At 41.8% G+C, this 18,361-nt stretch overlaps 1 protein-coding gene across 6 annotated transcripts in view; it reads right to left on the bottom strand.

Moving 5' to 3' along the window:
* MYO1H (myosin IH) overlaps positions 1–18,361 on the bottom strand; it is a 141,986-nt gene that overhangs the window by 73,724 nt on the left and 49,901 nt on the right. The window contains exons 1-2 of one of the 6 annotated variants that reach the window (XM_079942186.1): positions 18,224–18,273; positions 17,293–17,441 (exon numbers count right to left, since the gene is read on the bottom strand). The exons of the other annotated variants lie outside the window; for them this stretch is intronic. The gene's annotated coding sequence lies outside the window, so the exon portion shown is untranslated. Of the gene's footprint in view, positions 1–17,292; positions 17,442–18,223; positions 18,274–18,361 lie in introns of those variants that run through there. 6 annotated transcript variants of the gene reach the window in all.

Genomic DNA, 18,361 nt, shown 5'->3' with positions numbered 1-18,361 from the left:
CTAGAGAAGGAGAAATAATCCTTCCACAATTTTTTCTGAATAGATAATGTATGAGATGGTTATGCCCCAAAAAAGGGGGGGAACCAGAAAAAACTGTCCTTCTAGATCTTATGCCTTTTAATTAATTCCTGGAAAAAGACAATAGGTCTGACACTCAAATTCTATCTTCCGTCACCTCAGGAGAATGTTCTCATTGTCTACAGGCTAATGAAAATATCTGTTTTCGCCTTTTAAGGTCATTTTTACCTGGGATAATTTGGAGTCACCACGTCTAAGAATAAACACAACATACCTGGGATAAAAAAGAAAATTTACAGGTAGTCTCACATCTAAGGGCAAAAATTACCTACGATTTTCTTCACTATTAGGTCACCATCTATTATTTAAGGTTCTAGCTGGGCTGCTCAACACAGTAGCCACTGGCCACATGTGGCTATTAGGATAAAGAAAATTTTAAATTTAGTTCTCCAGTCACAGCAGCCACGTCACAAGCACTCAGAGGTCACACATGGCCCGGGGCTACTACAGGGGACATCAAGAAAACAGACCACTTCCATCACCACAGAACGTTTGATTGAAGGCTCTGCTCTAGACCGATTTGAAATGAATCTGTAACACACCACATTTCAGTTCTCAGTGATCCCACCTCCTCCAACCAACAAAAGGGAGGCATCCAAACACTGCCTTAAATAAAATTTTCAGCAATTTCAGAATCTTATCCATGAGTCCTGTTCTCTCCCCATGCCTAATGGAAGCCCAGGTATTACTGTGTCTAGGTGGCTCCAGGTAGAAGAGAGAACGTCACAGCGAGGCCACCTTTGAGTCCCATTACCTTGGATGCCATCCTGCACAGAAGAGACTGGGTTGTTAGCAATGATTCCGCTTAAGCCACTCAAAGCTTGCTTCCCACGGGCTTATGCTCCCGCGACGCCCGGTGCTCAGTAGCAAAGTATGAGGTGACTGTACCTTGCTGGGCGGAGCAGCATTCATAATTTATCACGGGAGGCAGTGACTGCGTCCTATGGCCACCCCGCTGTGTGCACACGGGGCTGCTGGAGAGTGATAAGAACTGGAAACTGGACCTCCCTCGAGATTATGTTACAGCTACTGCTGATCTTTGATTAGTCACTTACGTTCCTGACAGGTCGCCATGAGGTCCTTCAGTGAGCTATGCTGAAAAAGTAAACATTCTCCCGACCTCCCAGCCTAGATCCAGCTTAGCAGAAATCCTCTTGGAATCCTCTCTTGATTCTGTTTGGAAAACTTTACATCCTCCGACTTCAAGGAAGCAAGTTGACAGGGCAACTTCAAGATCCAGAATGTGGAGACTCTAGCTCTCCCCAGAGATTTCTCTTGTTTTCATTTATTCATTTTCAGAAGCAAATATCATGCATGTGTGCCTCATTTAAAAATTACAATGTTCAGGGCTTCCCTGGTGGTGCAGTGGTTGAGAGTCCGCCTGCCGATGCAGGGCACACGGGTTCGTGCCCCGGTCCGGGAAGATCCCACATGCCGCGGAGAGGCTGGGCCCGTGATCCATGGCCGCTGAGCCTGCGCATCCGGAGCCTGTGCTCCGCAGCAGGAGAGGCCACAACAGTGAGAGGCCCGTGTACCGCAAAAAAAAAAAAAAAATTACAGTGTTCAGGTATCTATAAAACAGAAACAGACTCAGAGACAGAGAGGACAGACTGGTGTTTGCCAAGGGGGAGGGTGTGTGGGGGAGGGAAGGATTGGGAGGGTGGGGTTAGCAGATGCAGAACTATTACATATAGGGATGGAGAAACAACAAGGACCTCCTGTACAGCACAGGGAACTAGATTCAACATCCTGTGATAAACCACCATGGAAAAGAATATGAAAAAGGATATATAGGTGTATAACGGAATCACTTTGCTGTACAGCAGAAATTAATACATTATAAATCAACTATGCTTCAATAAAATTTTTTTAAAAAGAAAATTTTGTGAAATTAAAAAGAATTACAACGTTCAGGTTTTTGGAGGCAGTGGAACTGCAGGTGGCTTTGTTGTGAAACTCAGAGCTGGTCCCTTCCAGGCTTGGAACTAATTTCTTTTTTAACAACTTTATTTATTTTTATTTTTGGCTGCGTTGGGTCTTCGTTGCGCATGGGCTTTCTCTAGTTGCAGCGAGCGGGGGCTACTCTTCCTTGTGGTACGCGGGCTTCTCATTGCAGTGGCTTCTCTTGTTGTGGAGCACGGGCTCTAGGCACGCAGACTTCAGTAGCTGGGGCGCACGGGCTTAGTTGCTCCGCGGCATGTGGGATATTCCCAGGCTCGAATCCATGTCTCCTACATGGGCAGGAGGATTCTTAACCACTGAGCCACCAGGGAAGTCCTGGAACTAATTTTATGTTTGTCAAGTTGTATTCTATTTAAAAGACTTCTGTGGAGCAGGTATCTGGGTTGTTACCCCCACCATGATCCCTATAGGATGTAGAAGGACCATGGGCAAGTGGCTCCCCTCTTGGGCCTCAGTTTCCTGCTGTATAAAACTTGGGAGAGGGCTTTCCTGGTGGTGCAGTGGCTGAGAGTCCGCCTGCTGATGCAGGGGACACGGGTTCATGCCCCGGTCCGGGAAGATCCCACATGCCGCGGAGCGGCTGGGCCCGTGATCCATGGCCGCTGAGCCTGCGCGTCCGGAGCCTGTGCTCCACAACAGGAGAGGCCACAACAGTGAGAGGCCCGCATACTGCAAAAAAAAAAAAACAACTTGGGAGGATTATGATACCACCTCCCCAGGCTGTTACGAGGATTGTAATACCTGTAAAGCACTTGGAAAGGTGCCTGGCACCAGTGGCATCATTAAGTGCTAGTACTAATATTATAGCTAAGATTGGCATCCTTAAGCCCACCTCCTCTGCAGGCCCCTCCCCACAAGGGTCCACCATTATTTTCTTGCTGTGTTTCCTTCCAGATTTTTTCTATGCATGTACGTGCCTGTACATGTACCCATAACAAGTACGGTGTTGATTTGTGTGTAGGGGTATGATCACATGTGCACATTTATGCGAGTGTATCACATGGTATATAAAGTTCTGCAATTTGATATTTTTACTCAATGATTCAGCTTGGAGTTCTTGGCATTTCAGTGCCCAGCAGGCTATCACTAGATCATGCTTAAAATCTTAACTCGCGGCTTCCCGGGTGGTGCAGTGGTTAAGAATCCGCCCGCCAATACAGGGAACACGGGTTCGTAACCCTGGCCCAGGAAGATCCCACAGGCCGTGGAGCAACTAAGCCCGTGCACGACAACTACTGAGCCTGCGCTCTAGAGCCCGCACGCCACAACTACTGAGCCTGCATGCCTCGAGCCCATGTTCTGCAACAAGAGAAGACACTGCAATGAGAAGCCCGCGCACCGCAACGAAGAGTAGCCCCTGCTCGCCACAACTAGAGAAAGCCCTCGCACAGCAACAAAGGCCCAACACAGCCAAAAATAAATAAAATAAAATAAATAAATTTTAAAAAAATCTTAAGTCACTACTGATGGACATTTGGGTTGTTTCCACTTTCTGGCTATTCTGAACAATGGCTTTATGAACATTCATGTAAAAGTTTTTGTGTACATATGTTTTCATTTCTCCTGAGCATATATTTAGGAGTGCAATTGCTGGTAAGTTATGTATAACTCTATGTTTAACTTTTTGAGGAACTGCCAAATCTTCCAAAGTGTCTGCACCATTTTATATTCCCATCAGAAATGTACGAGACTTCCAATTTCTCCGTACCCTGGCTAACACTTGTTATTGTTCTTCTTTTTGATTATAGCCATCCTAGTGTGTGTGAAGCAGTATTCCACTGTGGTTTGGGTTTGCATTTCCCTAATGCCTAATGACGTTGAGCATCTTTTCATGTGTTTTTTGGCCATTTGTATATGTTGTGTGGAGAAATGTCTATTCAAATCCTTTGCTCATTTTTAAATTGGACTATCCATCCTTTTATTGTTGTGTTGTAAAAGCTCTTTGCATATTCTGGATACTAGACTCTTAATAGATAAATAATTTGCAAATATTTTCTTCCTTTTCTACAGGCTGTCTTCTCATTTTATTTTTAATATTTATTTGGCTGTGCTGAGTCTTAATTGCAGCATGCAGGATATTCGTTGCAGTACGCAGGATCTTCAGTTGTGGCATGCAGGATCTTCAGTTGCAGTGCACGGGCTCTAGTTCCCTGACCAGGGATCGAACCTGGGCTCCCTGCACTGGGAGTGCAGAGTCTTAGCCACTGGACCACCAGGGAAGTCCCTGTCTTATTTTCTTGACAGTGTCCTTTGAAGCACAGAAGTTTTTAATTTCAGTGAAGCCAAATTCATCTGTTTGTTAGGTGCCCTATCTAAGAAACCAGTGCCTAACCCAAGGTCACAAAGATTTACACCTATGTTTCTTCTAAGAATTTTATAGTTGGCCTATTTTGAGTTAATTTTTAAATACAATATGAGGCTCTAACTTCATTATTTGGCATGTGATATCCAGTTGTCCCAGCACCATTTGTTGAAAAGTTCTTCTTTCCCCCATTGAATTGTCTTGGCAACCTTGTAGAAAATCAGTTGAGCATAAATGTATGGGTTTATTTCTGGACTTTCAATTCTATTCCTCTAATCTACACGTCTATCCTTATACCAGTTCTACACAGTCTTTTTGTGTTTGTTTTTTAATATTTATTTATTGGCTGTGTTGGGTCTTTGTTGCTGAGCGCTGGCTTTCTCTAGTTGTGGCGAGCGGGGGCTACTCTTTGTTGTGGTGTGCTGGCTTCTCATTGTGGTGGCTTCTCTTGTGGAGCACGGGCTCTAGGCGCGCAGGCTTCAGTAGTTGTGGCTCACGGGCTCCACAGCACAGGCTCAGTAGTTGTGGCACACAGCCTTAGTTACTTTGCGGCAGTAATAATTCAGGAAAACCAAACAATAACTCCGTAACTGTTGGCTCAAAATGGCCAGGACTTGACGAAAAACCACCAGCTCCCCTAGCTTTTGTCCCCACTTCCAACTTAGGACCAATTAGAGAAAGCCAAATACGTACCCTTAGATAATCACAGACGATGCCCTGCTTCTAGTTAGCCCACGTCCAGTTCCCTGTGCCAACAACATCCAGCTGAGGCATCCCTGATGCCTTCCCTTTTTCCCCACTATGCAGGCTTTCTCACTCCTCTCCCGGCTTTTGATTCCCTGCCCAAACACAAATGATGGTGGCTGACTCCCTTGTTGTCCCAAGCTCTGAATAAACAGCCTTTGTTGTCATTCGGTTGGTCTTCATTTATTTCCACAGTTGCTGTCATTCAGCCGTTTTCACTGATTTTTGCAGAAGAAAAACTTCAGAAATTTTCACTGAATATAGTGAATTCTCTGATAAAATTGTTGTGCTGGAAACTTTCATCTCTGGAGACATTGGAAAGTTGCAAGAATTGAGCTGAAGAAATAGACATGGGCGATATTGCATTTTTCTGGAATGTACTGTGAAAACGAATTTTTATGAGTATCTACCAAGTTTATCCTTAAGTTTAAGACTTTTTCTAACTGTTTGCATGGGCTGTTTCTTCACATCTATTGAACATGCATATGCAAAAAAGATCGGTAGCCATGAAGACGTTGGCAAAATTTGCAGAAGTTAAGGTTTAAAAACTCAAAATGTAATGTTACTGTTCATCACTGTGACAGAAAATATGTAGGCATAACTTTTTCCCCCTTTTGTCACAAAACACATTAATGTAATTTAAAAGTACTGATCCATTACTTCTTTTCCTATTTTGTACTGAAATATTTTGATTTTGAAGTTTTTTTTTTTACTGGCATGATTTTACATATATTGGGTTGGCCAAAAAGTTCATTCGTTTAGTGAATATGTTGTTCAATACAATTCTTGGTGAAAACGAAAAACGTCTTTTACTTTTACTTAAAACCGAACGAACTTTTTGGCCAAACCAATAAAAAGTGAAATAAGACAAATTTCACTCTCTCCACATTTTTTCTGACTATCGTTGTCTAATTTCATGATTCTTACTGAAAACAGTTTTACTGTACAGAAGAGAGAGGTGTTGAAAATGACCTCGGCAGGTGGCAGACGCTCTAGGTACACAACTGTATTGGCCAATGGTCTTTTTCATGGCCGTGTAGGTTCCTGTTGTGTGAATTCACCATAAAATATTGAACCAGACCCCAGAGATTAGTGTTTAGGTTGTTTCAAGTTTTTTGCTACCATAAATAATGCCGTACACTTGACTTTGAGGCACGCATATACGAAGAACTGTGGGATACTAAATTCCTAAGTGGAATTGCTAAGTCAAGGTTTATGTGCATTTTATAATTTGCTCAACATTGCCACGCTGTCCTCCGTCAAAGATGCGCAAATTTACATGCCCAGCCAGGCCCAAAGATGCTTATTAGTTCCATCACAATATGGCCTGCCAGCTACATATTATCAAAAGTCTTGATCGCTGCAACTTTCTTTTAGTTGTAAAGAAGGCTGAGACTTTTTTTTTCTTATGCTTAGCGGCCACTTGAATTTCTTCATCTTTAATCCTTGTCTCTCTCCTCCCTCCCCTTTTCTGGACCCTGGCTCTTCATCTCACTGATTTGTAAGAGCTCTTTATAACTGAAGGAAATTGGCCCTTTTGTCACATGTTGCAAATAATTATCTCAGTTTCTTTCTTGCCTTTTGACATTTTCTAGGCGTTTTCAAACTTTGTTTTCAATTTGCATAGAGTTAAATTTGATTGGAAGTCATTTCCTTAATGGTTTCTAGGTTGGGATATTGCTCCTCAAGCCCTTTGCCGCCCTAAGGCCTCTAGTCTTTAAAGGGACAGCAATGGCTCCAGGTGGAAATGTTAACTTATTAATGGGAAGCACTTCTTCCCCCCTAAAATTTTATATATGAACAAACCATTCTTTTACAGAAAAATATACAAGATTTTGAAAGCCTCCTATAAACATAAGTACTATGGCAGGAACTCTAAGCAAAGGGAGCGGGTTATTATTAGCACAGATGCTGTATGCTTTACCCAAGCCAGTCTGACAACAGTTCGTTCTGGAATTTAAAAGAATCCTTGGGAGAGAAAAGCCCTCTTATTCCACTGACGTTGATAAACTGTAGGATATTAGCCTGTAGTTCTTAGAAGTGATCTCAAGGAGAAAATCTGTCTGAGGATTAACTCATCTTGGAAGAAAATAGAGCTGGAGAGCAAGTCTTGATATCAGCATAAAACCCTTGGGTCCAGTCAAGTTTTTCAGACGTGTGATCCAATACTCAACCCAGTCTGGGCTGGATTTTTGCCACTTGAAACTGACAGTGTTAATGAATACAGATGTAGCTCTGAAGGATGTAGTGAGAGGAGTTGGAAGGGAGGGAATCTGGCGAGATGGATGGGGAAGTGAGGGGAAAGGAAAGGGCTAGACTGGGAATGGTCTAGGTCACTGGATGAGGGTCCTTTGGGGCTTAGGAAGGAAAAAGAGAAGGAGAAGTAAGAGACCTAACAGACAGCATCGAGGAAGAACCAAACGGATTTGCATAAGAGGAGTCAGGGAAACATTAGCTAGAGTGCTGTTTCATGCAGAGATTTCAAAAATTAAGAGGAATGCAGATGAAATGATGACATACCTAGAAAACTTAAGAGAAATAATGTAAAAACCCCTAGAGTTAAAAAGGGCACTCGGTAAAGTGGCTGAATACAGGATAAATACAAGACACAACACTTGCCTATTGATTTTCTTTTCTTCCTTTCTTTTGGCCATGCCACATGGCTTGTGGGATCTTAGTTCCTCGACCAGGGATAGAACCTGAGCCCTCAGCAGTGAAAGCACAGAGTCCCAACCACTGAACCGGCCAGGGAATTCCCTGCCTATTGATTTTCTAACAGAAAATACATTGGGAAGAAAACCTCATCTACAGGGGCATAAGCTCTCTAGCACTAACATTAAAAAGACATGCACAGGAGTCTCCTAAAGAAAAAGTTTTAAGTTTACTAAGAGATAAAGATGGCTTGAATATTCCTGCTACCAAGACAACACTTAAAGATGTCAGTTACCCTCCATTAATATTTATATAGATCGAATGCAATTCCAATCTACGGATGAATCTGTATTTGAAAACTGACAAAATATTGTCAGTGTTTTGAAAAAGAATAAACAGATGATAACAGCTAAGAAAAAGGATTGCAATTTAGGGGGAGTTTGTCCTGCTGAGATAGTAAAACACTGTAGAGCTATAATAGTTCCATGTGTATGTACGAGGCTGTATGACTCTGAATGTATATGGTTGTGTCATTCTGAATATATTTTTTAAAACCGTTGAATTGTGCGATTTAAAGTGGTGAGTTGTGTGGTATGTGAATTGGATGTGACTGCAACTAACAAGAGGCTGATGCCTGACAATGAATCCCACTCCAGGGCAAGGCAGGCGCTGCGTGTCCTTTCTTGTGGGAATGGTGTAAATAGTCACCATGAGGTCAGCAAGGCCAGAGAGCCCAGGTGCGATGCCCAAATGCAATCATCCATGTACCCTTCAACAAATATTTGTGGAGGTACCGGGTACCACATACTAGGAATTCAGCAGTGAACGAGACAGGTGAGGTATGACCTCAGGATGCTCACAGTGCAGCAGGGCCAGGACTAAGGTGAGGTAAGTGTCTCATGGGTGCAAAATTTAAGAGGGTGTCAAAAAACTCAGTAATTATCTTAGCCTGGGCTGTCACAACAAAATACCAGAGACCTTGTGGCTTCAACAACAGAAAGTCAAACTCACCCTTCCTCCACCTTTGCTTTTTTTTTTTAACATCTTTATTGGAGTAAAATTGCTTTACAATGGTGTGTTAGTTTCTGCTGTATAACAAAGTGAATCAGCTATATGTATACATGTATCCCCATCCTCCACCTTTTTATTCTATTCAGATCCTCAAACGACTGAATGACGCCCACCCACATTAATGAGGGTGATCTTTACTCAGTCCACCAATTCAAATACTAATCTCTTCTGGAAACATCCTTACAGACATACCCAGAAATGACATTTACCAGGTACCTGGGCATCCCTTAGCCCTGTCAAGTTGACACATAAAATTAACCATCTCGCCTTATAAAAATCTTCTGAGTCAAAGTGAGAGAGTGGCATGGACATATATACACTACCAAATATAAAATAGATAGCTAGTGGGAAGCAGCCGCATAGCACAGGGAGATCAGCTCGGTGCTTTGTGACCTCCTAGAGGGGTGGGATAGGGAGGGTGGGAGGGAGATGCAAGAAGGCGGAGATATGGGGATATATGTATATGTATAACTGATTCACTTTGATATAAAGCAGAAACTAACACACCGTTGTAAAGCAATTGTACTCCAATAAAGATGTTAAAAAAAAATCTTCTGAGTCAAATACGAATAACCTCATTTTGCAGAGGAGCAAGATATAGATTTGAGAAACCAAGTAACTTGCCCAAGGTCAAGATCACACAGCTAGTAACTAGTGATACGAGATAGACACGCAAGCCAGTATTCTTAACCACTGTGCCAGATGCTGGGAAAATGTACCCAGTTCTCATTTATCAGGTTCTGGTACAATCAGAACAAAAACCTCTCATATTTTTTTCTTTTCTATTCTGTTGCCTTTGGGCTACATTTAAGAGTTTAAACCAGCATTTTACAACCATCTTAGTAAACACTGAATCAGGCTAGAATCCTGAATGGATACTGAACCCAGGGGGACATTTTGTTAAGGTACAGAATATCTTCCAGCAGACTGCACATTAACAGAAAGGAGGAAAATAGTAATTCTACAGTGGAAAAATCAGACCAAGGCCTCCACTGGGTGGCGAAAGTCAGCATCACCAATGAGGGGCAAACGGACATGGTGAGACTCCAGATCTGATTCCTTGAGAAGGAAGCAACATCACCTCTGCAGCATTATGGACAAGAATGCATAACTGGAATCGAATTGCCAGGAAACATCAGACAAACACAAGATGAACAAGTTCCTTTAAGCAAATGGGGTGAGAGGGACTGTATTTTTCCCAAATGTCAATGTTATAAAGACCAGGGAGAGGAACAAAGATGGCAGAGTAGAAGGACGTGCTCTCACTCCCTCTTGTGAGAACACCAGAATCACAACTAGCTGCTGGACAATCATCGACAGGAAGACACTGGAACTCACCAAAAAAGATACCCCACATCCAAAGACAAAGGAGAAGCCACAATGAGATGGTAGGAGGGGCGCAATCACAGCAAAATCAAATCCCATAACTGCTGGGTGGGTGACTCACAGACTGGAGAACACTTACACCACAGAAGTCCACCCACTGGAGTGAAGGTTCTGAGCCCCACGTCAGGCTTCCCAACCTGGGGGTCCGGCAACGGGAGGAGGAATTCCTAGAGAATCAGACTTTGAGGGCTAGTGGGATTTGATTGCAGGACTTGGACAGGACTGGGGGAAACAGAGACTCCACTCTTGGAGGGCACACACAAAGTAGTGTGTGCATCGGGACCCAGGGGAAGGAGCAGTGAACCCAGGGGAGACTGAACCAGACCTACCTGCTAGTGTTGGAGGGTCTCTTGCAGAGGCGGGGGCGGGGCTGGCTGTGGCTCACCGTGGAGACAAGGACACTGACAGCAGAAGTTCTGGGAAGTACTCCTTGCCATGAGCCCTCCCAGAGTCTGTCATTAGCCCCACCAAAGAGCCCAGGTAGGCTCCAGTGTTGGGTTGCTTCAGGCCAAACAACCAACAGGGAGGGAACCCAGCCCCACCCATCAACAGTCAAGTGGATTAAAGTTTTAGTCTGGTGAGTTCTGCCCACCAGAACAACAGTCAGCTCTACCCACCACCAGTCCCTCCCATCAAGCCTCTTAGATAGGCTCATCCACCAGAGGGCAGACAGCAGAAGCAAGAAGAACTACAATCCTGCAGCCTGTGGAACAAAAACCACATTCACAGAAAGATAGACAAGATGAAAAGGCAGAGGACTATGTACCAGATGAAGGAACAAGATAAAACCCCAGAAAAACAACTGAATGAAGTGGAGATAGGCAACCTTCCAGAAAAAGAATTCAGAATAATGATAGTGAACGTGATCCAGGACCTCGGACAAAGAATGCAGGCAAAGATCAAGAAGATGCAAGAAATGTTTAACAAAGACCTAGAAGAATTAAAGAACAAACACTAAAGAACAAACAAACAGAGATGAACAATCCAATAACTGAAATGAAAACTACACTAGAAGGAATCAATAGCAGAATAACTGAAGCAGAAGAACAGACAAGTGACCTGGAAGACAGAATGGTAGAATTCACTGCTGAGGAACAGAATAAAGCAAAAAGAATGAAAAGAAATAAAGACAGCTTAAGAGACCTCTGGGATAACATTAAATGCAACAACATTCACATTATAGGGGTCCCAGAAGGAGAAGAGAGAGAGAAAGGACCAGAGAAAATATTTGAAGAGATTATAGTCGAAAACTTCCCTAACATGGGAAAGGAAATAGCCACCCAAGTCCAGGAAGTGCAGCGAGTCCCACACAGGATAAACCCAAGGAGAAACACGCTGAGACACATAGTAAGCAAATTGGCAAAAATTAAAGACAAAGAAAAATTACTGAAAGCACCAAGGGAAAAACAACAAATAACAGACAAGGGAACTCCCATAAGGTTAACAGGTGATTTCTCAGCAGAAACTCTACAAGCCAGAAGGGAGTGGCTTGATATACTTAAAGTGATGAAAGGAAAGAACCTACAACCAAGATTACTCTACCCGGCAAGGATCTCACTCAGATTCGATGGAGATATCAAAAGCTTTACAGACAAGCAAAAGCTAAGAGAATTCAGCACCACCAAACCAGCTCTACAACAAACGCTAAAGGAACTTCTCTAAGTGGGAAACACAAGAGAAGAAAAGGATCTACAAAAACAAACCCAAAACAATTAAGAAAATGGTCATAGGAACATACATATTGATAATTACCTTAAACGTGAATGCATTAAATGCTCCAACCAAAAGACACAGGCTTGCTGAATGGATACAAAAACAAGACCCATATATATGCTGTCTACAAGAGACCCACTTCAGACCTAGGGACACATACAGACTGAAAGTGAGGGGATGGAAACAGATATTCCATGCCAATCAAAAGAAAGCTGGAGTAGCAATACTCGTATCAGATAAAATAGACTTTAAAATAAACAATGTTACAAGAGACAAGGAAGGACACCACATAATGATCAAGAGATCAATCCAAGAAGATATAACAATTATAAATATATATGCACCCAACATAGGAGCACCTCAATACATAAGGCAACTGCTAACAGCTATAAAAGAGGAAATCGACAGTAACACAATAATAGTGGGGGACCTTAACACCTCACTTACTACACCAATGGACAGATCATCCAAAATGAAAATAAAAAAGGAAACACAAGGGGCTTCCCTGGTGGCACGGCGGTTGAGAGTCCGTCTGCCGATGCAGGGGACGCGGGTTCATGCCCTGGTGCGGGAAGATCCCACATGCCGTGCAGCGGCTGCGTCCGTGAGCCATGGCCGCTGAGCCTGCGCGTCCGGAGCCTGTGCTCCGCAACGGGAGAGGCCATAACAGTGAGAGGCCCGCGTACGGCAAAAAACAAAAACAACAAAAAAAAAGGAAACACAAGCTTTAAATGACACAATTGACCAGATAGATTTAATTGATATTTATAGCATTCCATCCAAAAACAGCAGATTACACTTTCTTCTCAAGTGCACACGAACATTCTCCAGGAAAGATCACATCTTGGGTCACAAATCAAGCCTCAGTAAATTTAAGAAAATTGAAATCATATCAAGCATATTTTCTGACCACAATGCCGTGAGATTAGAAATGAATTACAGGGAAAAAAATGTAAAAAACACAAACACATGGAGGCTAAACAATACGTTACTAAATAACCAAGAGATCACTGAAGAAATCAGAGAGGAAATCAAAAAATACCTAGAGACAAATGACAATGAAAACACAACGATCCAAAACCTATGGGATGCAGCAAAAGCAGTTCTAAGCGGGAAGTTTATAGCTATACAAGCCTACCTCAAGAAACAAGAAAAATCTCAAGGAAACAATCTAACCTTACACCTAAAGGAACTAGAGAAAGAAGAACAAACAAAACCCAAAGTTGGCAGAAGGAAAGAAATCATAAAGATCAGAGCAGAAATAAATGAAATACAAACAAAGAAAACAACAGCAAAGATCAATAAAACTAAAAGCTGGTTCTTTGAGAAGATAAACAAAATTGATAAACCATTAGCCAGGCTCATCAAGAAAAAGAGGGAGAGGACTCAAATCAATAAAATTAGAAATGAAAAAGAAGTTACAACAGACACTGCAGAAATACAAAGCATCATAAGGGACTACTACAAGCAACTCTGTGCCAATAAAATGGACAACCTGGAAGAAATGGACAAATTCTTAGAAAGGTATAACCTTCCAAGACTGAACCAGGAAGAAATAGAAAATATGAACAGACCAATCACAAGGAATGAAATTGAAACTGTGATTAAAAATCTTCCAACAAACAAAAGTCCAGGACCAGATGGCTTCACAGGTGAATTCTATCAAACATTTAGAGAAGAGCTAACACCCATCCTTCTCAAACTCTTCCAAAAAATTGCAGAGGAAGGAACACTCCCAAACCCATTCTATGAGGTCACCATCACCCTGCTGCCAAAACCAGACAAAGATACTACAAAAAGAGAAAATTACAGACCAATATCACTGATGAATATAGATGCAAAAATCCTCAACAAAATACTAGCAAACAGAATCCAACAGTACATTAAAAGGATCATACACCATGATCAAGTGGGATTTATCCCAGGGATGCAAGGATTCTTCAATATACGCAAATCAATCAATGTGATACACCATATTAACAAATTGAAGAAGAAAAACCATATGACCATCTCAATAGATGCAGAAAAAGCTTTTGACAAAATTCAACACCCATTTATGATAAAAACTCTCCAGAAAGTGGGCATAGAGGGAACCTACCTCAACATAATAAAGGCCATATACGAAAAACCCACAGCAAACATCATTCTCAATGGTGAAAAACTGAAAGCATTTCCTCTAAGATCAGGAACAAGACAAGGATGTCCACTCTCACCACTATTATTCAACATAGTTTTGGAAGTCTTAGCCATGGCAATCAGAGAAGAAAAAGAAACAAAAGAAATACAAATTGGAAAAGAAGAAGTAAAGCTGTCACTGTCTGCAAATGACATGATACTATACATAGAGAATCCTAAAAATGCCACCAGAAAACTACTAGAGCTAATCAATGAATTTGATAAAGTTGTGGGATACAAAATTATTGCACAGAAATCTCTTGCATTCCTATACACTAATGATGAAAAATCTGAAAGAGAAATTAAGGAAACACTCCCATTTACCACTGCAACAAAAAGAATAAAATACCTAGGAATAGGGTGGGATAGGGAGGGTGGGAGGCAGGGAGACGCAAGAGGGAAGACATATGGGAACATATGTTTATGTATGACTGATTCACTTTGTTATAAAGCAGAAACTAACACACCATTGTAAAGCAATTATACCCCAATAAAGATGTTAAAAAAAAAAAAAAAACCTAGGAATAAACCTACCTAGGGAGACAAAAGACCTGTATGCAGAAAACTATAAGACACTGATGAAAGAAATTAAAGATGATACCAACAGATGGAGAGATATACCATGTTCTTGGATTGGAAGAATCAATATTGTAAAAATGACTATACTACCCAAAGCAATCTACAGATTCAACACAATCCCTATCAAATTACCAATGGCATTTTTTACGGAACTAGAACAAATCATCTTAAAATTTGTATTGAGACACTAAAGACCCCGAATAGCCAAAGCAGTCTTGAGGGAAAAAAATGGAGCTGGAGGAATCAGACTCCCTGACCTCAGACTATACTACGAAGCTACAGTAATCAAGACAATATGGTACTGGCACAAAAACAGAAACATAGATCAATGGAACAAGATAGAAAGCCCAGAGATAAACCCAAGCACCTATGGTCAACTAATCTATGACAAACGAAGCAAAGATATACAATGGAGAAAAGACAGTCTCTTCAATAAGTGGTGCCAGGAAAACTGGACAGCTACATGTAAAAGAATGAAATTAGAACACTCCCTACCTCCACACACAAAAATAAACTCAAAATGGATTCGAGACCTAAATGTAAGACCGGACACTATAAAACTTAGAGGAAATCATAGGAAGAACTCTCTTTGACATAAATCATAGCAAGATCTTTATTGATCCACCTCCTAGAGTAATGGAAATAAAAACAAAAATAAACAAATGGGACCTCATGAAACTTCAAAGTTTTTGCACAGCAAAGGAAACCATAAACAAGACGAAAAGATAACCCTCAGAATGGGAGAAAATATTTGCAAACGAATCAACGGACAAAGGATTAATCTCCAAAATATATAAACAACTTATGCAGCTCAATATTAAAAAAACAAACAACCCAATCCAAAAATGGGCAGAAGACCTAAATAGACATTTCTCCAAAGAGGACATACAGATGGTCAAGAAGCACATGAAAAGCTGCTCAACATCACTAATTATTAGAGGAATGCAAATCAAAACTACAATGAGGTATCTCCTCACACCAGTTAGAATGGGCATCATCAGAAAATCTACAAACAACAAATGCTGGAGAGGGTGTGGAGAAAAGGGAACCCTCTTGCACTGTTGGTGGGAATGTAAATTGATACAGCCACTATGGAGAACAGTATGGAGGTTCCTTAAAAAACTACAAATAGAATTACCATATGATCCAGCAATCCCACTACTGGGCATATACCCAGAGAAAACCATAATTCAAAAAGACACATGCACCCCAATGTTCATTTGCAGCACTATTTACAATAGCCAGGTCATGGAAACAACCTAAATGCTCATCAACAGACGAATGGATAAAGAAGTTGTGGTACATGTGTACAACAGAATATTACTCATCCATGAAAAAGAGCGAAATTGCGTCATTTGTTGAGACATGGATGGATCTAGAGACTATCATACAGAGTGAAGTAAGTCAGAAAGAGAAAAACAAATATCGTATATTAACGCATGTATGTGAAACCTAGAAAAATGGTACAGATTACCTGGTTTGCAGGGCAGAAGTTGAGACACAGATGTAGAGAACAAATGTATGGACACCAAGGGGGGAAAACCGTGGTGGGGTGGGGATGGTGGTGTGCTGAATTGGGCGATTGGGATTGACATGTATACACTGATGTATATAAAATTGATGACTATTAAGAACCTGCAGTATAAACAAAAAAACAACAACAACAAAAAAGACCAGGGAAGGCTGTGAAAAAGTTCCAGGTTAAAGAGTTGTGACAACTAAACATAAAACCTGACCCTTGATGAAATCCTGCACTGGAGGAGAAAAGATGCTAGAAAGAAGATGATTTCAGGGCAAAAGGAGCATGAGATAAAGCAAATGGGATAAACTGCTCACAATAGGGGAATCTGGGTAAAGGGTATATGGGTCTTCTTGGCACTATTCTCATTCTTGTATGTAAACTTAAACATTAAGAAAAAATATATAAAACCAATCTTCCTTTTGACTCCAGGTTTGGTTTCAATATATTTCTTTTCTTTTTTTTTTTTTTTTTTTGGCTGCACGGCTCACAGGCAGCTTGTGGGATCTTCCCGACCAGGGAGTGAACTCATGCCCCCTGCAGTGGAAGCTTGGAGTCTTAACAACTGGACCACCAGGGAAGTCCCGGTTTCAGTATGTTTCTGATAATTACAAAGCTGATTATATTGGTCATATTCCTAAAGAAATTCCTCAAGACCCTTTTAGTGTTCTGGTTACTGAATTCCAATTTTGGGGGGTGAAGTTCCCCACACATATTGTACGACAAGCAATTCTCAGGACACCCCCTGTGTGTCCTACAATTCGTTGATGCTGACACTATACCCAAATTCCACAGGTTAAGGGTTCATCCCCCCACCCCCACCCCACTTGTGATGCCAACCCCAAGTCCAGGTTGTTACCTGCACTTGTGGCCTACTGGCTATAAACCAGAGGTTCCCATAATCCCCTCCTGAGGTTCAGTTAACTTGCTAGAGTGGCTCACAGAACTCTGAGAAACCTATTACTTACTAGATCACTTGTTTATTATAAAAGAATGTAACTCAGGGACAGCCAGACGGAAGTGATGCACAGGGCAAGGTATGTGGGAAGGGGCATGGAATTCCCATGTCCTGTGCTCACCACTGTCCCAGAATCTCCACGTGCTCACCAACCTGGAAGATCTCTGACTCCCGTCCTTTTGGGGTTTCTATGGAGGCTTCATTACACTGGCATGGTTGTGCCAGCTAAGGAAGGTTGCTCGCCTCCCAGTTCTACAAGAATTAAGTCATGAGCCCCTGTAGTCAATGGCCTTCAACACACCCTGAAAGGAATTCAGGGCAGAGATCAGGAATGAGGCACTCTGCACACTGGGAAAACTGGCAAAATAGACCTTCAGATAGTTAGATATTTTCAGGAGAAAATTTTATGATCCTGGATTCTTATATCTTCCCATACTTAGAAAAGCACTAAGACCATTAACCAAGATATCAATTCCTTGTGACCAGCAGAAAACTTCTACTGAGATGTGGGCTTGGTTTCAGTACCTTTCACCAAAATCACACATACACTGTCCTCCCCCCTTACCTCTTTGGAACAGTTCCTCAGAGCTGAGAGGCTCTCTCCCAGGCTATAGTCCTCAGTAAGATACTGAATAAACTCAACCCACAGCTTTTCCGTTGTGCCTTTTTTCCCCAAGTCAACAATTGATTAAATCATTGGCCATTGGAGACTGATTCAATTTCCAGCCCCTCTTCCCTCCCCAGAGAGGGAAGAGGTTTTGGGGTGGGGGGCGAGCCCTGGTCTCCTGGCAACCAGCCCCCATCCTCCAGTGCATCCCAAAAGCCACCTCATTAACATAACAAAAGATGCCTTTTATCACTTGTAACACTTAGAAACTTCCAAGAGTTTGGGAAGCTGTGAGCCAGCAACTATAGACAAAGACCAAATATATATTTCTTATAAATCACAACATTACATCCAAATTATTTTAACTATTTAACTTTCTTTGTACTTTTCTTTGTTGGCAAAACAAAACAAAAAACCCAAAAAGCTCCTCCTCCTTCCCACCCAATCCCAACATGCAAAATTATATCTGAAACTTACTTCTTATCCAAATGTTCTTGCTTGCATCCTGCCCTTCACAGTAACCAGTGTGGTACCAGGCACAGAAGTAGTCTCAAGATAGCACTTTATAGACTCAAAATTCTCTAAACCTAAGGTATGATTAAGGTATGATTAAGT

This window comes from Stenella coeruleoalba, assembly GCF_951394435.1.
Source record: "Stenella coeruleoalba genome assembly, chromosome: 14".
NCBI lineage: Eukaryota > Metazoa > Chordata > Mammalia > Artiodactyla > Delphinidae > Stenella > Stenella coeruleoalba.
Note: the sequence above shows the minus strand (reverse complement) of the source record. Positions and strands in the feature narration are given on the sequence as shown.